The 24,371-nt window shown below is 51.0% G+C and overlaps 1 protein-coding gene across 4 annotated transcripts in view; it reads left to right on the plus strand.

The window, feature by feature from the left end:
- TSPAN9 (tetraspanin 9) overlaps positions 1 to 24,371 on the plus strand; it is a 189,915-nt gene that overhangs the window by 66,882 nt on the left and 98,662 nt on the right. The window contains exon 3 of one of the 4 annotated variants that reach the window (XM_047740919.1): positions 14,316 to 14,407. The exons of 2 other annotated variants lie outside the window; for them this stretch is intronic. The gene's annotated coding sequence lies outside the window, so the exon portion shown is untranslated. Of the gene's footprint in view, positions 1 to 14,315; positions 14,408 to 23,596; positions 23,622 to 24,371 lie in introns of those variants that run through there. One more of the 4 variants, XM_047740920.1, reaches the window with a different exon arrangement.

The raw sequence follows: 24,371 nt of genomic DNA on the forward strand, positions 1-24,371 counted from the left end.
TCTGAAACCATGGCTGGGCGGCAGAGCCGTGGAGGGCCACACATGTGAAGGGGGGCCCCAGGCGGTAGCCCCTCAGTGAGGAGTGCGTGTGGGGGATGAGGCTTGTGGGGGGTACCCCCCAACTCTGCAGACTGATCTATGGCGAAGCCTCTGACCCCTGCGGGACTCCCAGAAGGCCCCGAGCCAGGGGACGTTGGCCACCTAGCCCTCTTCCTCATCTGCTTTTAGAGCATGCTAAGTTGTCTTGGGGTCAGGAGCTGGCTGGGCGCTTAGAAACAAACACTGATCCTGTAACTAATGCTGTAGGACAAGAGTACAAATCAAAGGAATGAGGAGAAAAACAATGCCTCCCAAACCTGCCGCGGCGACAAATCAACCTTCCATTTTCGAGGGTGCCTTCAGTCCGTATTTACTTGCAGGCATAATTTTCCCATGATTATAGTCGTAGTGGAGATAGAATTTTGCATTCTATTTGCTTTAATATTCTACCACGAGCTACATAATCATCACAATTAGACTTTTAAGTGCCTACATAGTAATCACCGAGTATTTATCAATTTTCCCATTGTCGAACATTTAGTTGGTTCCCACTATTTTTTTGACTTGCCTCACAATGATGTAGGAAACCGCACTGATCTACAGCAATATGTTCTATACAGGGTACGTATGTGTGTGTGTCTATGAATGCGTCTCCTTTTCCTCTCTCTCCCTGCCCCTCTCTTTCTTTCTCCCCCTTTTGTATTATTATCTAGGATGAGTCAAGAAGCCAGGCATTCTTTCCTAGAGTAATGGGAGATCTCATTCCGGGCTGTTAAATGCCTGCCGGAAGTCAGGTGCCCGCAAGCTGCCGCGGGATTTAGCTCAGATCTTGGTCTAAGTCCGGCCTTAGACATGAGCCTCGGAAGTGAGTTAGGTAGCAGGCTTTTAAAGGTGGTAGCTCTGCATTTCTATTGTAGTTCTGGCTCTGAAGCCTGCTGGCCTGGGTACACGGATTTGGACGAGGCATGTTAAACTCCTTGGGTAATTCTGTAAGTGCACGCCCCCAACGGACCCCACTGAAAGTGCGAGAAATAGCTCCAGATCTTCTGCTCAGGGATCTTGTAGCCCAAAATGACCACAGGCTCCCCCGTTTAGCCATATGCAACCAAACCGTATGCAAAGCTGCCAGCTCCAAGGAGGGACACGGGCCAGGGTCTGTGACAGACCAAAGCCTGTCACCCTGTACCTGCTGGCAGATGCCACACTGGAACGTGAGCTTGGTATGGCCAGATCTTCAGTTTGCAGAGGAAGTTGGAACTTCCGAGTCTGGGGTACAATCTCCTGATTTTTCACTATTGATGACTGATTAAAAAAAAATGGGAAACATGGTACAGAGCAAACAAAACATATCTGTGGCTTAGGGTGCTGGCCTGGTAGCCCTGCTTTAATGTGAGGGGTCCGTTGTTACACTGAGCCCTTCGGGGAGGGTACGAGGAGCATAAAGCTGTCCAGTTAATACTGAGGGTGGGGAGAGGAACAGTTTGCACGTAGAACAACACCATGGAGCATGACATGATTGGATACTCCGGTGAGACAGAAGATGGGCCGTTCTGGAAGCGCCCGGGTTGGGGCGGTTGGTTCTGTCGTGAGGGTTTAGGAAATCGTCACTTACTCTCTGTACGCTGGTCAGCGATGAGACCGGCGGCTCTGTGTCTGACAGTCTGTCGTTTTCTCGTCCCTCCAGCCAGGCCGTGGCGAGGAGCTAGGACTCAAGTGAGAGCGGGCTTGAAGCACAGAGTAGGAACTGGGGAAATTGGATTAGGTGCGCGCTGAGTAAATTGCCTTTCCTCCATCTTCCCATCCGTGCAAGTGAGGAAAAATCATCCCCCTTGGGCAGTTAGCGAGTGTTTATTGTAGGCACACTGGAGGCAGAGTTGCTGGGGGCCCTCTCCCCAACCTCCCCGCCCTCCGAGAGCTGCAGAGAAGACGAAGGAGGATCTGTCTGAAGTGCTTTGAACTCCTCAGGAAGGAGAAGGGACTGAAGGACGCCAGCATGACTCCACGGTTTCCCTAGATGACAGCCTTGACGTATGAGCCTAGTGATACTTAAGAAGAACGACTTGCTAGGGAAATAAACACCCTGTGTTTTTTATTATTTATTAAAAAAACAAAACTTTTCTTCGCTGGGAGGTTTCAGATCACTGACAATGTCAGGTCCAATTTTCCTCTATTAATAATAGGTCGGTATCCTTCCCAGCTTGTGTCAGGAGCATCGGGATGTTTGTCTGGGGGAAGCTTTGGCATGTGATGACTACCCGAGGGGACGGGAACATGGTTTTGGAGAATCGAAAGGTTGTGTGGTGCCTGGGCCCGGATCTCGTGAACAGCTGTAAAGACTCGCTACCCTCTTGGTGCTGGGCGCTCTGCCAGATCCTTTATCTGAGTCCTCTCCCGTAATCTCCAGGATTGGGACGAGTGAGGGGCAGCTGTTGTGGGGGGACCCCCAGTGGTCAGGAGGGAGGGAGCTAATTGGGATATGCACTGTCTCCCGATAGGGTAGACGCTTGGAGCTTGGAACCCAGGTGAGACCTGGGCTTTGCTTCTGGGGCTTGAGAGGAACCCAGGGACCAAGAACATCATGGGGGAAGTGACGTTGGGCCAACAGGGTGGAAGGCTAGGCTAGCTGGAGGGTTTTCTGTAGGAGAAGGGCCGGGGGCCAGGGCCTCAGCCGAGGTGTGTCCTAGCTGACTTGAGGGCCTCCACGTTTGGACCTTGAGTAACTACTGTATCTGCAGTACTGAGAGTGAATTCTCCCTGTGGAGCCTCATGGCAGGCCTATGAGGGAGGGAAGAGCAGGCTTTGTTATTTCCACCTGAGTCACGTTAAATGTGATATGGCTTAAAAATGTGGGTTTTGAAGCTCGACAAACCTGGATTTAAGCGTGGTTTTCTGACCTATTTTACTGTTTTGCAGATGGACCCCAGTTGCTCCATCTGCAAAACAGGGAGATTAATACTTACCTTACGGGATGTTTGTAAGGACTAAAAGCCTAACGTAGCCCCTGGCACCTAATAGACACTGAATAATCCGTTGTGGCTATTGCTGTCAGTGAAGACCTAGGGAGGGGCTGTGTCTGACTCAAGGTCACAAAGCTGGAAGGGGGAACATATCCAGGACTCGAACCAAGGACTCTCTCGACCTCTTGTGCTGTCTTCCCCATTCTCTGTGTGTACCTGGGCCCTTTCTCTCCCTCCCTGATCAGGGGGTGCTTGGCACCATGGGCGGGCAGGTGTTACGGCTGTCCCTGCTGCTCTGTAGGGTACAGGCCGTGTCCCCGCATTCCATAAGGGTATAGGGCGCCGGCAGAGCAGCACACCGTGAGGAAAACAGAGTAGAAATATACCAGAGCTTTTTTTCACTAGGCAACTCCATTGTGACTTCCTCCTCTTCCCCACCCCTCCCTTTAGCTCCTAAAAAAAAAAAAAAAAAAAAAAAGAGAGAGAAAAGAAAAGAAAAAAGAGAAAAAAAAAGAAAGAAAAGAAAACCCACCATAGAAAAGATGAAGGGCTGTCAGCACCGGATCACAACATGGGCTCTGGGAGTTGGCGGCTTTTCAGTGCCTGCAGAGTTCCCTCCTCTTCTCGCTTGCCCCAACTTCTCGCTTTCCCAAGTCTAATTAAGGTAAGTCCAAGAGAGCTTCCCTAGAAGCAGGGGGCTCTCCACTTTCCTGAATCCCACTGGCTTCTTCCCATCAGCTGTGCTCTTGGCCATCCTCCCCTGTCCCATGAATGCTTCATCCAAGAGCTCTTGAAGTGACCGCCCTGGCCACTTGCTGGCCGCCGGGGTGCCACCTTTCCCGGAGCGCTCCTCAGGTGATGCCCACTTCTGTCCCAGAACCTTCAGTGGCTCCCTGTTACTTACCTCAAGTTCATGCCTCTAAGCATGGTGTGCAGAGATCTCCAGGATCTGACCTCAGCCTACCTTTGCTTTGTAATCCCCTGCTGTTCCCTGTACAAAGCATATGCTTCCGTTGCTCTGGCCAACTTGCTATTTCCTGAACAGGTCTGGAAATTACCTGCCTTTGGTCACGCGGTTCCTTTTGCTTGGAAAGCCCTCACCCAGTGGAATTGGGCCTGTTCTTCAAGGATTAGCTGAAGTGCCAAATGTTCTGTAGAGCACATCTTGCTCAGGACCGAGCTCCTATTTCACATGGCACACAACAGATACGGAATTCATGTAGAATTTGCTCACGCACTCTGCTGGCGTGGTGTGGCTCTCTCCCAGGGCCTCCCCAGAGCTCTGCTGTCTGCCCCTTTTCCCATAAGCCGTGGAGCATATTTACTTCTTAATTGCACATGATCTAAGTTCTTAGGCATTTTTCTTAAACTTGAAGTTCTCTTACTTTTCCCATCACTGTCTGTTTAGTTTACGAGCCCTTGAGGTTCAGGTGGAAGGAGTGTGTAGTAGAAAGAGAACTAGACTTCAGTGGCAGCTGTGAGTTCTGTTGCCAGCTCTGCCTCTGACCAGCTGTGATCTGGAGCAAGTCGCCCCCATCTCTGGGACTCAGTTCCACATGTGGAAGACAAAGGGGGGCGCCCAGCCAATCTCTAGGATTTGCGGATGGGGTTTTAAAAATGGTTATGTGTCCTATGTTGAAGCCCTAACCCCTCATTCCTGAAAATGGGACTGTATTTGGAAATAGGATCTTGAAATAGGTCATTAAGGTGGAACGAAGTCATTGGGATGGGCCCTAATCCAACAGGATGGATGTGCTTTAAGAAGAGGACATTAGGACATAGACATACACAGAGGAAGGACCATGCAAAGACACGGGAAGAAGACACTGGGCCATTTACAAGCCCAGAAGAGAGTCCTCAGGAGAAAGCAAACCTGCAGACACCTTATTTTGAACTTCTAGCTTCCAGCATAAGGAGAAAATCAATTTCTGTTGTTTAAGCCACCCACTGTGGCACTTTGTTGTGTAGCCCGAGCAAATGAGCACACCCCTTTCATGTTCACAGTGTGGTATAACCATCACCACGTCTACTTTTTCAACACCTTATGACCCGCATATTCAACCCCCTACCCATCAGCAGCACTCCTCATTTCTCCCCAGGTCAACTCTGGGCTACTGCTAACCCATGTCGTGCCTCCACGGACTAGTCCATTCTGGAAATCTCTTGTAAGTGGAGTCATACCATCTGGGGTCTTGGGTGACTGCCTTCTCATATTTAGCACAGTGCTTTCAAGGGTTATCTATGTTGTAGACTGTACAAGTGTATTGTTCCTTTTTATGACTGAATAATAACTTGTTTAGGGATGTGCCTGCCATGTTTTGCTTACCTGTTTGTCACTTGATGGGTGTTAGGGTGCTTCCAGGGTTTTGGCTGATATGACCAGTGCTATAATGAGCATCTGTGTGCAAATTTCTGTGTGGACCTGCTATGATTTTTCTTGGTTCCGTACCCAGGAGAGGAAGTGCTGGGTCATACGGTAACTCTATGTTTAACGTTTTGAGGCACTACCAAACTGTTTTCCAAAGTGGCTGCCCCCCTACCAGCAATGTGTACAGGATCATAATTTCTCCACACCCTTGCCAACACTTACTATTGTCTGTGTTGTTGTTGTTGCAATCCCAGTGGGTGGGAGATGGTGTCTCATTATGGCTTTGATCTGCATTTCTCTGATGATGAGTAATTTTGAGCATCTGTTCATGTACTTGGTTGCTATTTGTGTATCTTCCTTGGAGAAATATCTATTGATGTACTTTGCCTGTTTGGAAATTGAGTTATTTGTCTTTTAATTATTGAGTTATAAGAGTTCTTTATAGATTCTGGATAGAAGCCTCATATCAGATATGTGATCTGCAAATACTCCTTCATGTTCTCTGGGTTGTCTTTTCATTTTCTTGGTGGTGTCATTTGCAGTGTAAAAGTTTTCGATTTGGGTCAAGTCCAAATTATTTAATTTTCCTCCCATTGCTTTGGCTTTTGGTGTCCCAAGAAACCTTTGCTGAAGCCAACAGCACAAAGATTTACTCCTATGCTTTCTTCTAAGAGTTTTATAGTTTTAGTTCTTACAGTAAGTCCCTGGTCCCTTTTGAGTTAATTTTTGTGTATGGTGTGAGGTAGGGGTCCAACTTCATTTCTTTGCGTGTGGGTATAGGGCTGTCTGGCAACAGCTCCTGAAGTGGGTAGGACCTTAAGCAACACTTGGATCAGCCTGCCACCTGAAGGGAAATGTGGGGCACGACTAGCCTGGAGCCTGGTTTGGGGAGATGCTTTAGGCTGCTCTTCCCTTTCCTCTGGCAGCAGCACCAACACGCAGCTTACCTTGCTCCTCCCAAGCTTTTGGAAAGGTGTTGTTTGCATTTGCTTGCTTAATAATTGGTTCTGATGATGGTGAAGGTCAGAGCAAGAGGATGTGGGCTCCCATCATAGCAAGGGTGTCCCTGACTCGTGAACCCACTGGAACCAGGAGCAGAGAAGTAGGCCACTAGAGAGGTGTCTGGAGTCCCAGCATCCAGTTGGTGGCGCTCTTGCAGGCCTTGATCAGGCTGGGGAGGACCTGAGCTTGACCACTGAGACCGGAGGTGATAGATGTGTGGGGGGAAAAGAGAAAGGGGGCATTTTCAGCTTTTTGGATCCTTTAATCTGACTCTGCTTTACAGGCCAGAGGAGGACCATTTTCTTTCCCCTCAGCATTTTTTCAGCAGAGCAGATAGGTCCCCTGGGTAGATTTAAGGGGAGTTAGTAAGGCAGGTTATGGTTTGATCAGCTCTGGGCTGGCTGTCCCCCTGCCCTCCCAGTCCTCAGAGCGCTGTATTCCTCACCACGGAAGCTGAAGCAGGGACTGAGAACCGGGAAGCCTGCTGGATAGAGTGCCCATGGGAAGGCAGTGGGGGACACAGAGGGCACAGGCTTTCTCTTGGCAGGATGGGAATGGGGACCCTTGCTAGTAGTTGGCCGATCTCTCCAGTTGGGCCCAGCTCTCATCTCCCAGCTCATTCCCATCCTCTTCCAGGGTCCCTGGCTCCTGTCAGCACAGACCTCCATGCTTGTTTGTGTCCGCTCCACATGGGACAACTGCCTGGCACCACAAAGAGTTGTTGAGTAAACAGATGGATGGATGGAAGAATGCTTTTCTCCTGTGTGCTCAGTCTGTTCCTTTCTCCTCGTTCCTCAGTGGCCCTCTGGCTGACTTATGGAGCCCATCAGCTGTTCCAGGTCCAGCTTATGTGTCGTTTCTATGAAACGGAGCTACTGCTCCTTACCCACGTAATTGAGTATGACGATCTCTTCTCTTTATTCTCTTCCAACCTCTGCTTTGCCACTTTCACTTCACCACACTCTGGGCTGTGGTAAGATCTTCATAAGTCTTAACCTCAGAATTGAAACTCAGGCCACGAGGCTGGGACCGGGCCTTCTCGTTTTGTATTTTATCGTGTTCCTTCTCCCTGGCGCACCACCACACCTCGCATGGCGTCTTTCAGATGTTCGTCCCTCAGCAGGGTCAGCTCGGTTACAGTGCCTAGGTCAGAGCTCACTGGTGCTGGGTCTCCGCCCCCCAGCAGCGTGTTGTGCCTACACCTTTCTGTTACCCAGAGGATTTTCCTGGGTTTCACATCACCGAGTAGGAAGCATCTGCAAAGGACAGATGTCAGCGTGTGGCCTTCCCTGGCCATTGTGTATAATTTGCATATCTCTGTGTAGGAAGCATCAATGGCAGTCCGGCATTATGGAGGTATTATACTCCACTCCAGGCGGGAAGAATTGGAGCAGATAACACATCAGTGGTAATCCCTTTCTCTGCCCTGGAGGATACAGAAAAGCTCTGGTGTGAGTTGCGGCCTGTGGATATTAGAGACTCACCTGCTATGGTTGCCGTAGTGGCTGGGTTTTTCCCTCCACACTATCAGGCAGCTCTTCCCCAGCCTCCCCTCTTTGCTGTGCCCCTCTCCCCACTGGAGTTCCCAACTGGAAGAATGTCGAGCTACGGAGGGGCCTCTGGGAAAGATGGGCAGGGAGGCTCGGGCTTGGTGACTGCCGAGTCCCTAATGAGAGACAAGGGGATGGAGGAAGTGATGGTGACCCTCTGTCCCTTCAACGGATGGGGCTTTCTGTTCTTAGCACACTTTCCTATAGATTTTCACTTATGAATCTCCCAAGCATCCTGAGAGCTCTTCAGACCTCTGTTTTCAGACATGGGGTCTGTGGGGCAGAAAGGAAGGTGACTTGTTCCTGAAGTCAGTAGCAGGGAGAGGAGGCAGGTGTCCCCATGGGGTGAGGAGGCCACACCCCATGCCTTGCACACAGTGGGCACCTGAGGCATGTTCATCCAGAAAATGAATGGTGGGGACTCAGTGAAAATTGTTGACTTGAGACAAAAGTAGAGTTTTCTGGGTGTGGCTCCCAACTCAGTCTAGTCTCCTTCACTCTTTGACTCCGTTTCTTGTCCTCCTCGTAGGAGACAGTCACTCTTCCTGGCCCTTGCGCCTATTCCAGCCTGTAGAACAACCCTCAGAGTTTCTGGAAAAGGAGATGCAGAGCGTCTGCCCTGGGAGTCAGTGTGGCGTGGCGGCAGGCTGGCAAATTCTTAATGCGAAACCCTCTTCCTTGGCTCAAGGTGGAGGTTGCTAATTGATCACAGCAGTCTTTCTTCTGCATCCGACTAAATCCTTTTCAGCATGGCATGCCACGCCACCACCAGCAAAGGGCCAAAGTGGCATTTGGACGTCAAATAGCCTTTACCTCAGGTCTAGTAAAAAGAGCATTAGGCCGAGCGTCAGAAGACCTAGCTTTGAACCCCGTCCTCTTCATCTTGCTCTGGGAAACTAAGATAATCCCTGGACGTTTTGGAGCCTTGAACTTGATGGTTTCTCAGGTCCCTCACAGCTCTGAAATCCCAGGATTCTGTGGTTCCCTGGCTGGGAGGGAGAGGCTCCTCATCGTGTAGCCTGGCCACAGAGGGTAGGATTAACCTCCAGGGTCAGCAGGCTTGCAGAGCTCAGGAAATGCCTCTCTGTGATCCGTATTTGGTCCAGAGACAGGTGGTGCAGCCTGGAGGAGGGGAAGTGTGCTCATAGCCCTGGGGCTGGGGGAAGGGAGGCCTAGCTCAGCTGCCCCCTTTTTTTTTTCTCTGATGAAATGAAGATCTTCAGGCCGTGTCCTGGGTGCATTTAGATCTTTAGCAAAGAAGCTGGACCCTGTGAGTTAAGTCTCCCAAGTCATGTACTTCCCGTTAATCCCATCGCCCACCTTCTGTTGGTTGGGGGGAAGGAGAGCTGTCCGTGGGGAGTTAGCTGGGAATCAGGTTCGCTCACTCACTTTTCTGTAAACTTGGATGAGATGCCTTTCTTTTGGGCAGACACTGCTGTTTGGACTCGCATCTGGGCCTCTCTTGAGCTATTATTCCCGTACTTTCTTATTTGGTGTGTGAGTCCAGAAATATTTAGAGGGTCATGAACCTGTTTCTTTGCCATCCAGTCAAAGCAGCGTGAGGGTCATGGGGCATTTCTTCCCATTGTATAGAAGGAGCTACTGAGCCCGAAGAGAGTTGCCGGCCAAGCCGTGGTGATTGTGCAGGCTGTCCGGGAGGGAGGCGCCTCCCATTCTTGTAAGCCCTCAAGGCTGCAAGGGAACCTTAGTCTATCTGTTTGTGTATTTGTGAGGCGCCCGTGAGATTAGCCACCGAGCAGAGGTTTTATTTATGACGGCGCCTAGAATTCCCGTCCCGCTGCCATCATTGGTGTTGCCAGGCTCCCAGGGGTGTCTTCAGTCTCCCAAGTAATCTGTGTGTCGGCCGTGTTGTAGGGCAGCGGCTTGCGGAGGACAGCTCTCCAGGCGTGGGATCAGCACAGGGCTCCGACCCAGCGCAGCTTTTCTTCCCAGGTGTGGGGCAGAAGCTCCAGCAAACAGGGCTGGGAAAGGCAGTGGCTAGGGCATGGGGGTTATGGACGTCTGGGTCTGTGTTACCATCAGAATGCTCTAATTTGGTTACTTGTAATAGAGCAGCTGCAGTAACATGGCATTCTTGACTTCTCTTGATTAAAATGGTCGAAATAAGGATTTAACATGGACAAGACCCAGGACGTGAATAATATTCAAGAAGTATTAAGTGGTGTCAGCCTAATGTATAATTTTTTTCATTAACTTCCACTTAGTGGACATTTATATTTTAATTTGTCACGCGCTTGGTTCTTGAAAGCTGTCATACTGCCTTCTTTAGGCAAATGTTCCATATATTTTTATTTTTCACTAATTTGGGAAAGATTTCTTATTACTGATTAATGAGGTTTTACTAAGAATAGGATCAAAGCATTAGACTATCTAGAGCTGGAAGTTTCCTTAGAGATTATCGCATATTTTTCATTTTGGAGATGAAAAAACGACACACACGCTCACAGGTGACCAGTGGTTCCTTTTACGGAAACAGCTTTGTCCCTTCACGTGAAAGGGCTGCAGGGTGAATAAAAGGGACAGAGATGAAACTTCCAGCCTTTGATTGAGGGGCGACATACGTAGAAACGTAGTGTCTGTTGAACTCTTACGAAGTGCATGCGTCAATGGCAGCAGTACACAGATTACAAAACAAAACGTTACCAGCACCCAGAAATCACCCTCCTGCCCCCTTCCCATCACTATCCCTGGGCAAGGGTAGCCACCATCCTGATATCGAATAACATAGCTTTGTTTCTGAGCTGCACATCAGTGGAATCATATAGTGTGTGCTCTTCTGTGTCAGGCTTCTTTTCCTCAACTTTTTTCTTTTTTCCTATCTTGAGATTCACCCGTGTTGTGGATCATTTGCATTGCTGCATGGTATTCAGCCGTGGGACTGACTGGGCCATCATTGATGTAGCTGTTTTAATGCTGGTGGACATTTTGGCAGCTTCTAGACTTTGGTTGTTTTTAGTCAGACTTCTGTGCTGTACGGCTGGTACACATTTCCCATCGAAACTCAGTTTTCTATGTTGACAGTAAAGGGTGGACATGGAATGTGGGAATAGTGCACTTGCGTATGTAGTTCCTCTTTTCCAAAGTGGCTGTGTCTCAATCTGGAGTCCCGGCAGCCATGGATGAGAGTTCCGGATGGCCTGTATTTATCCCAAGGACTTGGGATTTTCTCTCATTTTTGTTTCAGCCCTTCTGGTAGACATGTGGTAGTTAGTATCTGAGCACGGCTTTTATTTGACTTTGCTGGTGACCAGTGGGGTTGAGCAGTAGGAATAGGACTTGGAGCCCACACTGGAACATCAGCTCTTCCATCAGGATGTTACTGAAGGTGAGTCCGTGAGGACGCGGAGCGACAAAGACATGTTCCAGGGGCAATAAGTCAGTGTATCCCTGCAGCCTAGCTTGGGTCAGCCTAGAGTAGGAAGACCATAACCCTTGAGGTGGGGGTTGTGTCATGTGCTTCTGCACCCGCCTTCCCCTTTGGTGGCTGGGATAGTGCCAGGCGCATAGGGCTCAGTGAAGACTCGTGCCTATCAGCCTGAGGTGCAGCTGGAGGGCACAACGGAGACAGGCTGGGGTGGCTCTGGGGGAGTAGAGCCCATGGTGGGCTGGATTTGGGGCGCGCACAGGCCCCTCCAATGTGGCTCCAAGTCCGGGGAGCTGCTGCCTGAGTGCCTACCATGAGCATGGCCACCTTGGGTGTCCTCTGCAAGCTTGCGACGGACGGACTGGGAGCTGCTGGGGACAGATGAAGCTGCAACACAATGCAATGCAAGGACCAAGGCCAACTGCACTTCCTCCAGGGGCCTTCAACTGGCATCACCCAGGTGGGGGGTGGGGGGAACCTCTACTGGGCCTGCAGAGTCCCTGTCTGGGGCAGTGTGCTTGCTTGTACTCACCACCCCCTGAGAATCATAGCGCTGGCTCCTTTGGGATCTCTGGGCCTGCTTCTGGTGCGTCGGGTTTTAGGCATGTGCTTTTGGAGAGAGTGAAGTCAACAGGGATTGTAGGCCTTTGTGGATGAAGGCACAGCCTGGGGTGATTCCTCAGTTTGGTCCTAGGGAGCCCCAGGGTGCAGGGGGAAGGGGCTGCTGTCATGTCACACATAATGCATCAGAAAACATTACAGGGGCCCAGACTTGGGAGAACCCGCAGCCCCATTTTAGCTCAGTCCCCTGCAAAGCGAGGGAGTGGGGACCATCAACCCTCCTTGACAATGAACCATTCATCTTTATCATTAAGAAATCTCCTCTCTCTATGCTGCACCAACTCCTCCCAGATGCTTCAAACCTATTTAGTTGATAAAGTCTTCATGAAATCTTCCCCTCTGGCCTTTTTCTTTCTTTATGCCTCCTTCATTTTAAAGCCAAGAGCCCGTATGCGTGCTTTCCCAGTCTGCACCTTCCGGATGCTTCAGGGGCTGGAAGAACAAACCCTGGGCTCAGCCTGAAGTTCCCCAGCATCCAGCATGCGGAGCAGAAAACAGGGACCCCAGCAATGAATCTGGGGGTGGGGTACCAGAGTCTATGAGGCCAGGAGGGGAGGAGCCTAAGAGGCGACTTAGGCTTACTGTGTCTCCCCTCCCCCACACCCCCCTGCCTCTACTCTTGGAGGGCTACCTCCAGTCTCTACCAGCAGGTGTCTCAAGAGGGGTTACAGGGATGGGGAAGAATAGGGTTTGGGTGCCGAGGATCTGAGGCATCTAGACTCTCTTCCCGGGTCAGGTCCTGCCCCTCCAGGAAGCCAAGATGGCTCCCCCATCCCCCACTTCCCTGTGTGTCTCCATCAGCAAGACCCTTGTGGAGCAAATGAGTGAATGCGAGGTGGGAAGAGGTCTGTTGCCTGGCCCGCCTCCTCTCCTGGCCGGTGCTGGCGTGCGGACAGATGAGCTCAGGTTTGGCCATGACTCAGGAGCCAGGTAGCGGAGAAACATAAGGTGGTGATCTCATGTGGCATTAAATGGAGCTGGGAACACGAAGTGTGTGCATGCTTATCTGCTCGTCATCTCTCTCCTCCTTCCAGAGCCCCTGGCAGGTGGCAGTTGGCCTGGGTGGGACTCTCTACGGATGTTGTTGAGAGGAGAAAACTGGCTCCATTTTCCCACGCTGACCATTCCAGCTTCTGGACAGGGGTGTCGGCGAGGGGCGAAGGCCCTCTGCTCGCAGGGCGCCTTTGCTCGACGGGGCTCTGCCCTTCTTTGTGGCGAGCAGAAGGTGCTCACGGTGTGTCAGGTGGTTCGGGATGCTTGGGGTAAGCGACAGCTTGGCTCTAGGCCAGGGGAAGTTAGGATGGACTCTGGCCCTCGTGGAGAGGACCTGTGGGAGGAGACTTGACTCTGGGAAGTGGGGCTGGAGTGTTCCTGCATCCTAGTGGGAAGACCTTTGGCTTAGAAATGAGAAGCTCTGATTTCTGGTGCAGACATGACTGAGTTTGGTGTCCTGGGAGAAGTCCCTATCCCTGTGTCTCAGTTTCCTCATATGTCAGGTAGCTGCGGGCATCCCTGCAGGTGTCCCTGCCCTTCCGCCTGCCCAGGGCAGTGATAAGGACCATGCAAGTTCACAGTGAGAGTCCATGGAAAGTGAAAAGTGCTGCTTAAAAGTAATATGATAGCATTATTAATAATAAATACTGTAAACACTGAGAGCCAGCGGTGTCTGTAGGGTTGTGAGTGATTACAGCTGTAGACGTAGGGGTCAAGGTCATGCATACAGAGCCTGATATTTGTGAGGTCCGTCTAGCTCTCTTAGCTCACTGGAGAAGGAAGAGGCATGGCATTAGTTTGGAGGGCCTGATAGAGGAGGCAGTTTTGAACGCTATTTGAAGGAGAAAAGAAAACTATATCAGGCAGCCTCGTGGGCAGGTGATTTCCTTGAGGCCAGAAGTAATTGGGTCTAGGAAGGTGCCCGTCCTGGAGAGGGGTGGAGATGAAGGATTCTGGGGAGCCTTGAGATGTGCTCCATGCCCTGACTTAGACTAAGCCATCCCCTTCAGCCTGATTGTGGGGTCCTTTCTTTCCTCATTTCTGGGAGGCAGTGTGGCAACGGAAGGGCTCTGACCGAGGGCTCAGGATGTCTTGGGAGAAGGGGCAAGGTGTCCTGAATCTCCTCTCTGTCATTTTCTAACTTCTTCTTCTTTTTTTTTTTTTTTAAAGATTTTACTTATTTATTTGACAGACAGAGATCACAAGTAGGCAGAGAGGGAAGCAGAGAGAGAGAGAGGCAAGCAGGCTCCTTGCTGAGCAGAGAGCCTGATGTGGGGCTCGATTCCAGGACCCTGAGATCATGACCTGAGCCGAAGGCGGAGGCTTAACCCTCTGAGCCACCCAGGAGCCCCCCATTTTCTAACTTCTGTGACCTTGAGCAAGTCCCTTTACTTCTCCAGCTTCCTTGTCCTTCATCTGGGAATCACAGTACTTGTCTCCCAGGGTTGCTGTGAGGATTGAGTGAAGCAGAGGAACAGCCCGGAAATAGAAGGTGCTCAATAAACGTCACTTAAATCTGAATTTCCCTCCCATCCATCTCAGTGACGGTGTTTGCAGGAACATTCTAGAGCCTTCTGGTACATCCTCATTTGGTCCATGCCAGGGCTTAGGATTTTCCTTCCTTTCTGTGGAGGCAGACCTTACAGTTTGTCCAGTTTCATACCAGCAAACCATATACTTGTGTCATTCCTAACCGTGTCCAGTTTGCATCCAGAAATCAGGTAGCATGGAGTTTGTATTTAATGTCCATTTTTGGGGAAAACCTCAAATTTGTAACAGAGATGCTTCCCTCCTTGGCATGAACATGGCATTCCAGGAAGCTAAGACTGAATCTGTGGGCCTATTAGCGGAGAGGAGAGCTCACTGAGTGGGGATCTGCTACCCGGAGGGAGAGGCCCTGGGCAGGCCGTTTGGCTCCTCCCAGCCTCAGCGCACATAACCTATAGAATGAGGCAGACCCATTGGTCAGGCCTTCCAACGAGTCAAGCAGGAGTGTTGGGGGAGATGACATGGACCCCAGAGTAAAGGAGAAAGGACCGCCTGGTAGTGGCACCTGCTGGGAGAACTTCCAGGTGAGGCTTCCTGGTCACCATCCCATCATTACCTGTTGGGCGAGGACGCCGAGTCAGACTCTCTCGAGTCTGTTCTGTTTCTAAAGTTCTTTGAGTCATCAAATCATGGGATCGCATCTCCACTTGGATGGCTAACAGACATCTTAATGTATCTAAAAGTACGCTTTCACTCCCTGCCTCCCCATCCCACCCCCAGCCCTGTGTCCTTTATAGAATAAGCAGGATCTGTTTCTCCTACTTCTACGGCCACAGCCTTGGTCCAAGCCACGGCCCATCCTCTCTTGCTTGGATTATTCTAATAGCTTCCCCCCTCATCTCCTCTGGTGTACTGCTGAGACCTTCCTTGGCCACCCTGCTTAAAATAGCCACCCTTCCCTCATGCCCCGTATTCCTGGTCTCCCCATCCGTCTTTATTTCCACATAGCACATCAGACATGTATTACTTCTTTCTTAATTTTCTTTCTTTATTGTCACCCCCTTTTCCTCAAATCAGAATGTGAGCCATAAGAAGGGACTTGTTTTTTCCCTTCTGGTTTTATATACTGCCATAAAGCCAGTAACTAGATCACACAACTAATCTGTGATCCTTAGAAATGGTTTGTTATCAGTCTGGGAAGTGCTATCTATGCTCTTGTCAAGTTTTTCTTGATGCCAGCCCAACCCTGTGGCTCCCTCAGCCCTGGACCTCCCATCCCTCCCTTCCCCACCAGACTCCTATCTGCGTTGTTAGTTATTCAGCCCTGGGTATCCTGTGAGCAGATCGGGCAGATAAGACTGAGAGCCTGGTTTTACGCTTCTAACCCCCTTTGCCCAGCACCGACTTAAGATGTAACAGAAGGTGAACAGTAAATTCATTATGCATGACTGGCAAGTGTTTTAATGAAACACTGTTGGCTGGTGATTAAAATTCCACCCTAGAAATGATCTAGGCCTCTAGAAGTTGTGTTGTATAGTCCCGAACAAGGGGTTAGTGACCAGATCATGGTTTGTACTTGTAGGTAGGATGTGGAAGGGCGTGGGTGATGCAGTCTCTGGGGTACATCTCTGGGAGTGCGGCAGCCGGTGATAGGTGCTCCTCGCATCTGCTTCGAGAATGGCCATGGTCCCCAGAGCATGAGGAGTGCACCTCTTTCTTTAAATTTCCTAGAGGATCGAAGCTGCTCCTTGAGATTTTAAAATACGCTGCACGGTCCCGATGGTGTCAGGTAGCTGGTTTATGGGTCCCGTCCTGCTTGTGATAACTCAGGCTAAGCTGGATAATAAACGAAAGTGGGACAGAGCTGGAGGATAAATATTGCTACAGGGCATCTCGAGCGGCACAAATCACGGGGAAAATATCTCCCAGGCTTTTCATTTCTCCTCTTCCTCCCTGGCCCTCTGGCAGCATCTGGCCGTGTAGGATACATCCATCAAGTAGCCCCGCCCATAGCCCTGGCTTCTGCTCTCTGTGCTCTACACTCTGCAGTGGAGGGAGGGAGGCAGGTTGGTCCCTGGATGCGGGTGTGGCTCTGTGGCCACGGTGGCCCAGGGGAGTCAGTGTGGACTGGGCCAGGTCTCCCGTCAGTGGCCATTCCCCGATTCCTGCTATGTAGCTTGGCAAACCTGTTTATCTCTAAAAGGAGAGAATTTTGTAATTGGTTGGTATCTGGAGTGAGCATTTGAGTCACCCAGGGAATTCAGAAGCAGCTCTCTGAGTCCCATGTTGGCATAAGGATCAGTGCCATGGGAGTCTCGTCTTCAGTGTTTTGCATAGAACCTTCCCCTTCCCCGGGCGGTGGTGGGGATGGAGGCTCCTGGTGCCCATGCCTGCTTGGAGCCACTGGCTTCAAGCCAGTTTGTCCAAATGGAGAGGTGAGACGGGTGACAGGTTAGGTGGGGGAGGGGCTGGTCTGAGTGACCCACTCCTGTACTCCAGCCGTCAGCACTGCCACTCGGTAAGGCATTCTTCAGCTTGGGCATCGTGTTTGCATTGTAATCAATGTCAACCCGCAAGTATTGATTGAGCCTGTGGGGAATTCAGAGCTGTGGAAAGCACGTAGGCACACAAAGTAACTAACTGCACGAGGCAGGCGAGTCTATTAAATCAAGTGGGTGGTCTCGGGGAAGGACCTTACCACCCATCCCGGCCCTCCCCTTGCAGACAGGTAGGCGGCATTCTCCGCTTTTGCTCTTGGACCCCATGTCCAACTTCTGCGTGTCTCCACTTCTGCTCCGCCTCTGGATCCCACTTTCCCAGTTTCAGCGCTCCCAGTGTCTCACATGAATGTCCTAATAGCTCGCTCTGTAGCCCCCCTCCAGGCGCCACCTTCTGCTGCATAGCTGAGCGGCCATGCCCATGGACCGGCTGACTGTGCCTGGTGGGTGTGGGACGCTCCCTTGTCTTGGGCGAATTAGCTTCACGGGTGGCCTCAGGTCCGGGGGAAGGCCCATACTCTGCGTGGCCTTCCAGGGCCTTCACATGGGGCTCAGCCCTGCCTCTGCAGCCCTCACGAGCGGCGCGCACCTGCCCCACAGGGCTGACGCACCTCAATTTTGCCGAGTCCTCCCAGTCTCAGGGGCGCATCTGCACCGGTGGCTCTCCCCGGGATGGGGACCCCTCCTCCTCTCTCTATCTGGCAGATTCCTGCTCACCCAGTGGACCCAGCTCGTGCCCCCACTCCCCAGTGGAAGTAGTCCCCTCCGTGTCTGTACCCCATTGGTATTCTTCCACTTGTCACATTCTTGTGTTGTTTAATGAGTTTGTTTTACCTTCAGGTTTTTGTTGGTTTCATATATCTCTCCTTCCATCTCTCTCTCTCTCTCTGTCTCTGTCTCCTCTTAAATTTTAAGCTTCTGGAGAACAGGGACTGACTATGTGTTAAACTGAGCCCTTATGTCAGTGTTTGTGGAATGAATAGAGGATAGCGGAAAAGACACTGATCGCAGAGTCAAGAAGCACAGGCTTTCCTATTCGTTCTGTTCCTGCCTCACTAGATGACCATAGATGAGTCCATTCTTAACTCTGCAAGCTCATTTTTTCTTTCATTGTCAAGAGTGTTTGCACCTGAATGACTTTTAGGCCGCCTTCCAGTTCTGACGTGCCCTGATTCTGGGTGTTAGGTGATGGAGAGAGGCCTGTGTGTCTGTCTCCACCAGCGTGTGTGTCCTGCCATGCCTAAGGCCCTCCTCGGGGTGTCTAGTTCTGGGCCCAGCACCTGGTGGTTCAGCAGTGGTGTTAACCGACGGGGCCGGGGCCTCAGGGCCTCCTGATTTGGTGGTGTAAGAGGGCTGCCTGGCTCTTGGCCTCTCATCTTTCCTTCCTTGCTTTCAGAAGAGGCGGCCAGGAGCACTCACAAGGCTCTCCCCACCAGCTTGGCACCCTGCATGACGTGATGTGTTGGGACGAGCCTCTGACTCTCATGTGTTCTGCAGACATGAGCCCTACTCAGTGAAAGGTGTTGTGTGTGATGTGCTGGAGTTGGGGCAGCATCTGGCCGAGGTGAGAGACTGGGCAGCAGGACTCCAGGACTGAAACCCAGACTGGGTGGGAGGAGCCCAAGAGTGTGGCCCGAGAGAATCCATTTCCCCAGGCCTTGAGTGCCTTGATGGTAAAAGCATCGGGACATCCAGGCTCCTGGAGGGAGGCGGGGAGACAGTGAGCCTGAGCAGGAGCGGGAAGGACGGCACCCAGGCGGGGGTGGCCCCGTGAGCCGCAGCGTGACCACCTTGGAACAGGTACGAGACAGGGTGCTGGCGGATGCCGGGAAGGTCAGAAGCCTGGGCTTGGAAAGCCGGGCTGCTCTAGCTTCCTGTCCCTCTGGGCTCATTTCCCTTAGTGCTTTGTAGACCGGCTCGGAGAGGCCCAGCCTGTCTGGCCGTGCTCATGAAAGCCAGGAGGGGGAGCAGCCCCTTCCGGCTGGTCAGCGGGCCCTCCAGTGTGAAGGCCCCTGGGTATTGGGCAGAGTCTCTCTGGCTTTTCCGGCGACTGTAGTCCTCAGTTTCTCCCTCTGTCCTGCTGTGCCCCAGCTCCGAGGCTGGGTGTGGGACCAGTACTTCACCACTGCAGGCAAAGGTGTTTATAAATAGAAAGATACTTAACACCGACCCTGGAAGCAAGCAGGGAGGGTGGCTCTGGGCAGCTGTGTTTTAAAATGAGCATTGATTTCTGGGAATCTACATGCTGAATATTAAAGAGACCCATGCTGGCTCCCCGGGCTCTGCTCAGCCCTGCGCCTGGTCCTCTCCCCTCACCGGAACACTCACTCCCCACTCTGGTTCTCATAGAGCCCCAAGAGCCACGTGCCTGGCATCTGTCTCCCTTCACCTCCAGGGGCATTCTCTGCCTGGCATGCATCTGATCATTGCCCATTTGTTCACATTCACCTCTTAGGAGGCAGGCACTGTGTAGGCTCTGTGATTCAAAGATGAACGAGAAGCACTTCCTGGTCCCCCCCGCCCCCACCAGTCTCCACATTCCACATTCTCAGCATTGAGACTCACAGAGCAGTGTGCAGGGCAAGAGTCTTAATACGGGAGCTTCAGGGAACGCTGAAGAACATGTCCAATTTTGCCTGGGGAAGGGAGGGAAGAGCGTCACAGTGAAAACAGTGTGGCGTAGAGAGGGGAGTACGTTCCACACAGGGAACAGAATGTGCAAAGGCACAAGCAGCTGGCACGGCATGTAACGGGCATCTCATCACTGGTACCTGAGTCCTGGGTATTCCCGTGGGTTGTGATGTCCATGTAATACTCCTGTTCCCTCCTGTTAGCCTCCTATGCTAGTAGAGGACCCACAGTGTCTTTGGTTGATTATACTATTTTGTCCCTGGGTCCAATCACAGTGAAAAACTTAGCTTAAAAAGAAGACCAAGTAGTTGCATAACCTCACTACCATGGAGACTTCCTTTCTTTTCGTTTAGTGACTTGCACTCCATTCTGGGATCTAGTGACAGGGGAGGAAGTTATCAGGCCAGTGTTAGAGAAAATCCCAGGAAAACTCACAACAGGTGTCCCCTCTCTACAGCATTCCATCCTCCCTGCTCCATCCCCCGACTGCCACTTGGCTGACAATTGTGCATCTTTTAGACCCCACAGAGTTCTGTCCAGTCTTCTCCAAACGGTCTACCGGAGCTTTTCTTCAGATGTTCCATGAGAACTGGCTCCATTGATGTGTTTCCGCAGCAGAATGAAATGGGCAGGACTGAGTGTTAGGAAGATGTGGGGCAGTCTTCTGAGGAGAGACCTGGGGAGGTAGGGGAGCCAGGGTCACGTCAGTGAGACAGTCACAGAGAGGTGTGGGGCACTGTGGGGAGTGGGAGATCCTGAGGAGATGGGCCACATTCCTGCCAGCATTGGGTAGCCTTGTTTAGTTACACACACATATATAACCTGATAGTGTAAACGATGATAGGTTGGCCATTTTATTTTGTATTTCCATGACTTCTAGCATTCCCAAGTTGTTGATGTTGTGTTTTTTAAAGTACGTCTTGCAGTTTGCTTGACTTTCAGGGGGCGGCAGGTGCCATGGGGAGCAGGGAGGTGGTGCCCCCATTTAGTGTTGTGGTCTGGGCTCTGCTTCAGCCTTGCCCCACTGCAGACTTCTTTCTCTCTGCCTTTATCCCCCCTCTTTTTTTTTTTTAACCTTTCGCTCCTTCTTCTTTTTCTCTCCTCTCCCTATGACGTCAGTGTAATATTTGTTGTGCTTGTTTTTCCCCGTTTGCATTTCTGTCTTCAGGGTGCCTGTTGCCCCATAGGGATCAAGAGGTTTCCGACCCTGAGTATTTCGCCAATGCCCGAAACTCAGGCCTTCAATAAACACAGGCGGTTGTCTTCCTTTCCCTGAGAGTTTAGTTGCCGTTTTCACAAAAAGGGAGATGGCTAGCGTAGAAACATTGATGCTCGGAAAGCAGTTTGTCCAGGCCAAGGGCACAGGTTGGAGAGCAGGTTATGCCTATGGGAAGGGGCAGGCAGGTGAGGTTTCTGGGCAAGTCTGTATCCACTGCAGAGGGTCTGAGGGACAGTGCTGGAGACACCCTATGGCTCCCGCAGTCCCCCTTTGTTCCCATCACACATGGGATCTGGTTGCTTGCCCTCTGATGTGGTTTCTCCTGGGAGGCTGGAGGAATGAGAGTTATTCGGTAGCTTTTCATGGCGAGGAATGTGTGATTTGAACAATGCTGGGCCCAGGATGCCCCAGATTCCTCAGTCCACGCTGGCATTAGACAGGAACTATCGGGAGCTGGAAATAGGCTGTGGGGCCCCGGGGGGCGGGCCGATTGTTTGTGGCAACCCCACCATCACCATCTCGCCTCATCCTGGAACCATGGATGCCACAGACAGGAAGGCACCTCTCAAAGTCATCTAGGAAGGAAGGGACCGTGTTGCACTCGGCCGCTCAGACTCCAGGTGGGGCCGGGTTCAGCCTGCCCAGGGTGGTAGCTGGCACCTGCTTTGGTCACCTGCCCCTGTCCTTAACAGTTCTCTTGGGAAGGCTTCCCTTTGCATTTTGAGTCCATTCCTCTCATTCTGCCTGAATGAAGCAAGATAGAGCCCATCGTCCTTTGCACAGAGCCTTCAAATGCAGGAGAGCGTGATGTTTTCCTTCTGTTTTGGAGGACCGGAGGGAGGTGGTGTCCACTTTCGAACACATGAGGCAAGACAGCTGAACAGAATTTGTAATGGATGAAATATTGGCTCAATTCGGAATTGGTTTTCTGTAGTTTAATGGGGGTAGGAAGGTACAGTTCTGTGCTGAGCTAACTTCATGCATTTTTTAAACCAACTTTCAGCGATCGAGAGAGGAATACATGAATAAAGAGTCCGTATTACTCTGTCCATTTGAGATTTCACGTCCCTCAGGAGTGGGCACTACTCTCCCAGTTTTGTAGGCAAGTAGCCTGGACCCACATTTCTAGCCAGAGTTCTGCCAGATGACCCAGGGACACATTTCACAATGCCAAGACCTGCTCTGTCTTCTCATGGCACATGTGACATTTTGGCATACTTGAGCACATTTCTGTCTCGAGGGCGAATCCTGTGTGTTTGCTTCAGCTGGGTAAACTTTCCTGACCAGGTGTGGCCCCTGCAGAAAGTAGCCAGTTCTAAACGTCATGCCTGGAAAACCTCTGTTCTCATGTCCTGCGACCCTCCTGGGCTGGACATGTCAGTACTAAAGATCCAAGTCCACGTTTCTCAAACATTGTGACTCAGTCCATGCCCGTGTGCACATGCTACATCTGAAAAAAGAAAAATGTTTCATGAAATTACCATGTGAGATACATGCCGATATTTTCTGTTTAATTTTTAAAAATACTCTTCCTGACCCACTAAACTGATTTCATAACCCACTAATGAGTAATGACCTGCCATTTGGAAAACACTGATCTTGGGAGTCACTATAGATTAAAGCAAATGGAAACAATTAGCAAGTTAGTGCATGTGGGTCATGGTCACACATCTAATATGGCTTAGATTCTTTATTTCTTGCAATTTGGTTTCTCTTTTCTTTATTGTCGTTGATGCCTTCAAAGCAGGCACCTGTCCAGGAAGCCTTGGCTTTCACGTGTCTCTTAAGGACCCTTGTCAGTCAGTATGTTAACATCATCTTTCTAAAATAAATTCAATGTTACGACACAGGTTTTTACTTAATGGGTTATTTTTCATAATAAAAGTATAAACAGAGCCCTGATTTATGAAACTGCTCATTTACTCAACAGTTTTTGTGGCGTGTTTCCAAGGTTGAATGAATGAGCAAATCCACGAGTTGGAGCCGGGGACTCAGAGGTGTCACCTTCCTGCCCTCAAGGAGCTCACCCCTGGAGGGGGTGAAAGGCTTGTGCAGGAAGTGTGTTGTGAGAAGCACCCCAGTAGACGGGCTGGCAAAGGCTCAGTCGGAGAGACTCCAGGGAGCCGGGGAGTGAGGTAGCAACCAGACCAGGAAGAGAGGAGGGCTGAGTGGGGTCTTGCGGGATGCGCGGGAGTTCGAGTCGCAGGCCTGCTAGGTTGTGGTGAAAGAAATTTGGACTAGAATCAACGAGGTTTTTAAGCTGGAGCAACATAAGCTCAATTTATTTTAGAGAGATGTTTGTGAGGACAGATGGAAAAGGCGTTCTGGAAATGGACGTGCTGGGAAGGGGCCACCAGGCAGGAGGGTTTGGTAAGAGTCTTTTGTTGGTTTTAGAAGAAGGAGGTAGTTGAGGAGCTTGGCCGAGGGAATGGCATGAAGAGAAGAAAGGGGCTGGCTTCTGCAGTGTGGGGATGGCTCAGAACTGCAGGGCAAAGAGGTAAAATAACAGAGTCTGAGGAATCGCTCTGGGTTTTTAGATCAAGTGACTAGACTGGTGGTGATACTGTTAACAGGGTAGAAAATAGCAAAGGAGGAAGAGGTAGGTAGACAGAACAGAGGAGAACAAAGTTAGATTTGGGCCTGCTGGTTTGCATTCCTGGTGGACACCCCAGTGGAGGTGTTCCAGTGCTCAGCAGCCCAGGGCAGGGCTCCTGGAGAAAGGGCACATTCTTTTCCTAGTTTGGCTGTATCCGCCTGGTCTTGTGGTCCAGGATGAATCACCTTAGCTCCGCCAAGTGGGGAAAGCAACGTTTATCTTGCCGGGCTGTTACGAGGACTGGGGAAAGGAGCTGTTGAAATCTTGTCACAAGGTAAGTACTCAGAATCTCATACCATTACTATCAGTGATCAGGGTGGGCTGAGAGGAAGGATCCAGAGCTCCCATCTCAGGTTTGCCACAGAATGACACATGTCTTTGGGCAAGTTACGTCATCAGTCTGGATTTCCTCATTTGGGGGTGGCAGGCGTGGGGCTTGATGACCCCTAACAACAATCCCAGTGTGAAAATTCTGTGATCTTCTGAATGTTGAGGGGAATAATTTACCGATACATTGGTTGATAGGATGGGGACTTGAAATTGCCAGTGTGCGGTCATGCGGTCACAACGGCGAGAAGCTAACGAGACTAACGACAGTGGGCAAACGTCTACAGTTACACCATACCTCGATTTATAAAACTGCAGGAATATTGAAGGGGGGCTCCGCTTTAGCGTGCTCGATGTGACCCCTCCGGGCAGGGCCTAGGGCTGCTCAGGGCTTTATGTTCACGGCGGTCTGATGCACAGTGGGAAGGGAGTTCAGTGCCAGGCTGCATGGATGGAAACAGAGTGTCCAGATCAGGAGCCATCACAGCCTGTAGCCCTCGCCATTTTCAGATGCCGTGAGTATGGTGTTCAGCCCATTCATTGACGGCTCTGTCGTTAATCTTTTACCTGTACCTGCTAAGTGCTGGGTGCCAAGGTGCGTGCTGGAGGCGCTGTATTATTGATCAGATGCAGTGGTCGAGGGAGGGCATTGGCAGCCCAGGACCGGCCAGAAGGAGAGCGGACGGGGCCGCAAAGA

The sequence above is a fragment of the Lutra lutra genome, chromosome 8, assembly GCF_902655055.1.
Source record: "Lutra lutra chromosome 8, mLutLut1.2, whole genome shotgun sequence".
Taxonomy (NCBI): Eukaryota; Metazoa; Chordata; class Mammalia; order Carnivora; family Mustelidae; genus Lutra; species Lutra lutra.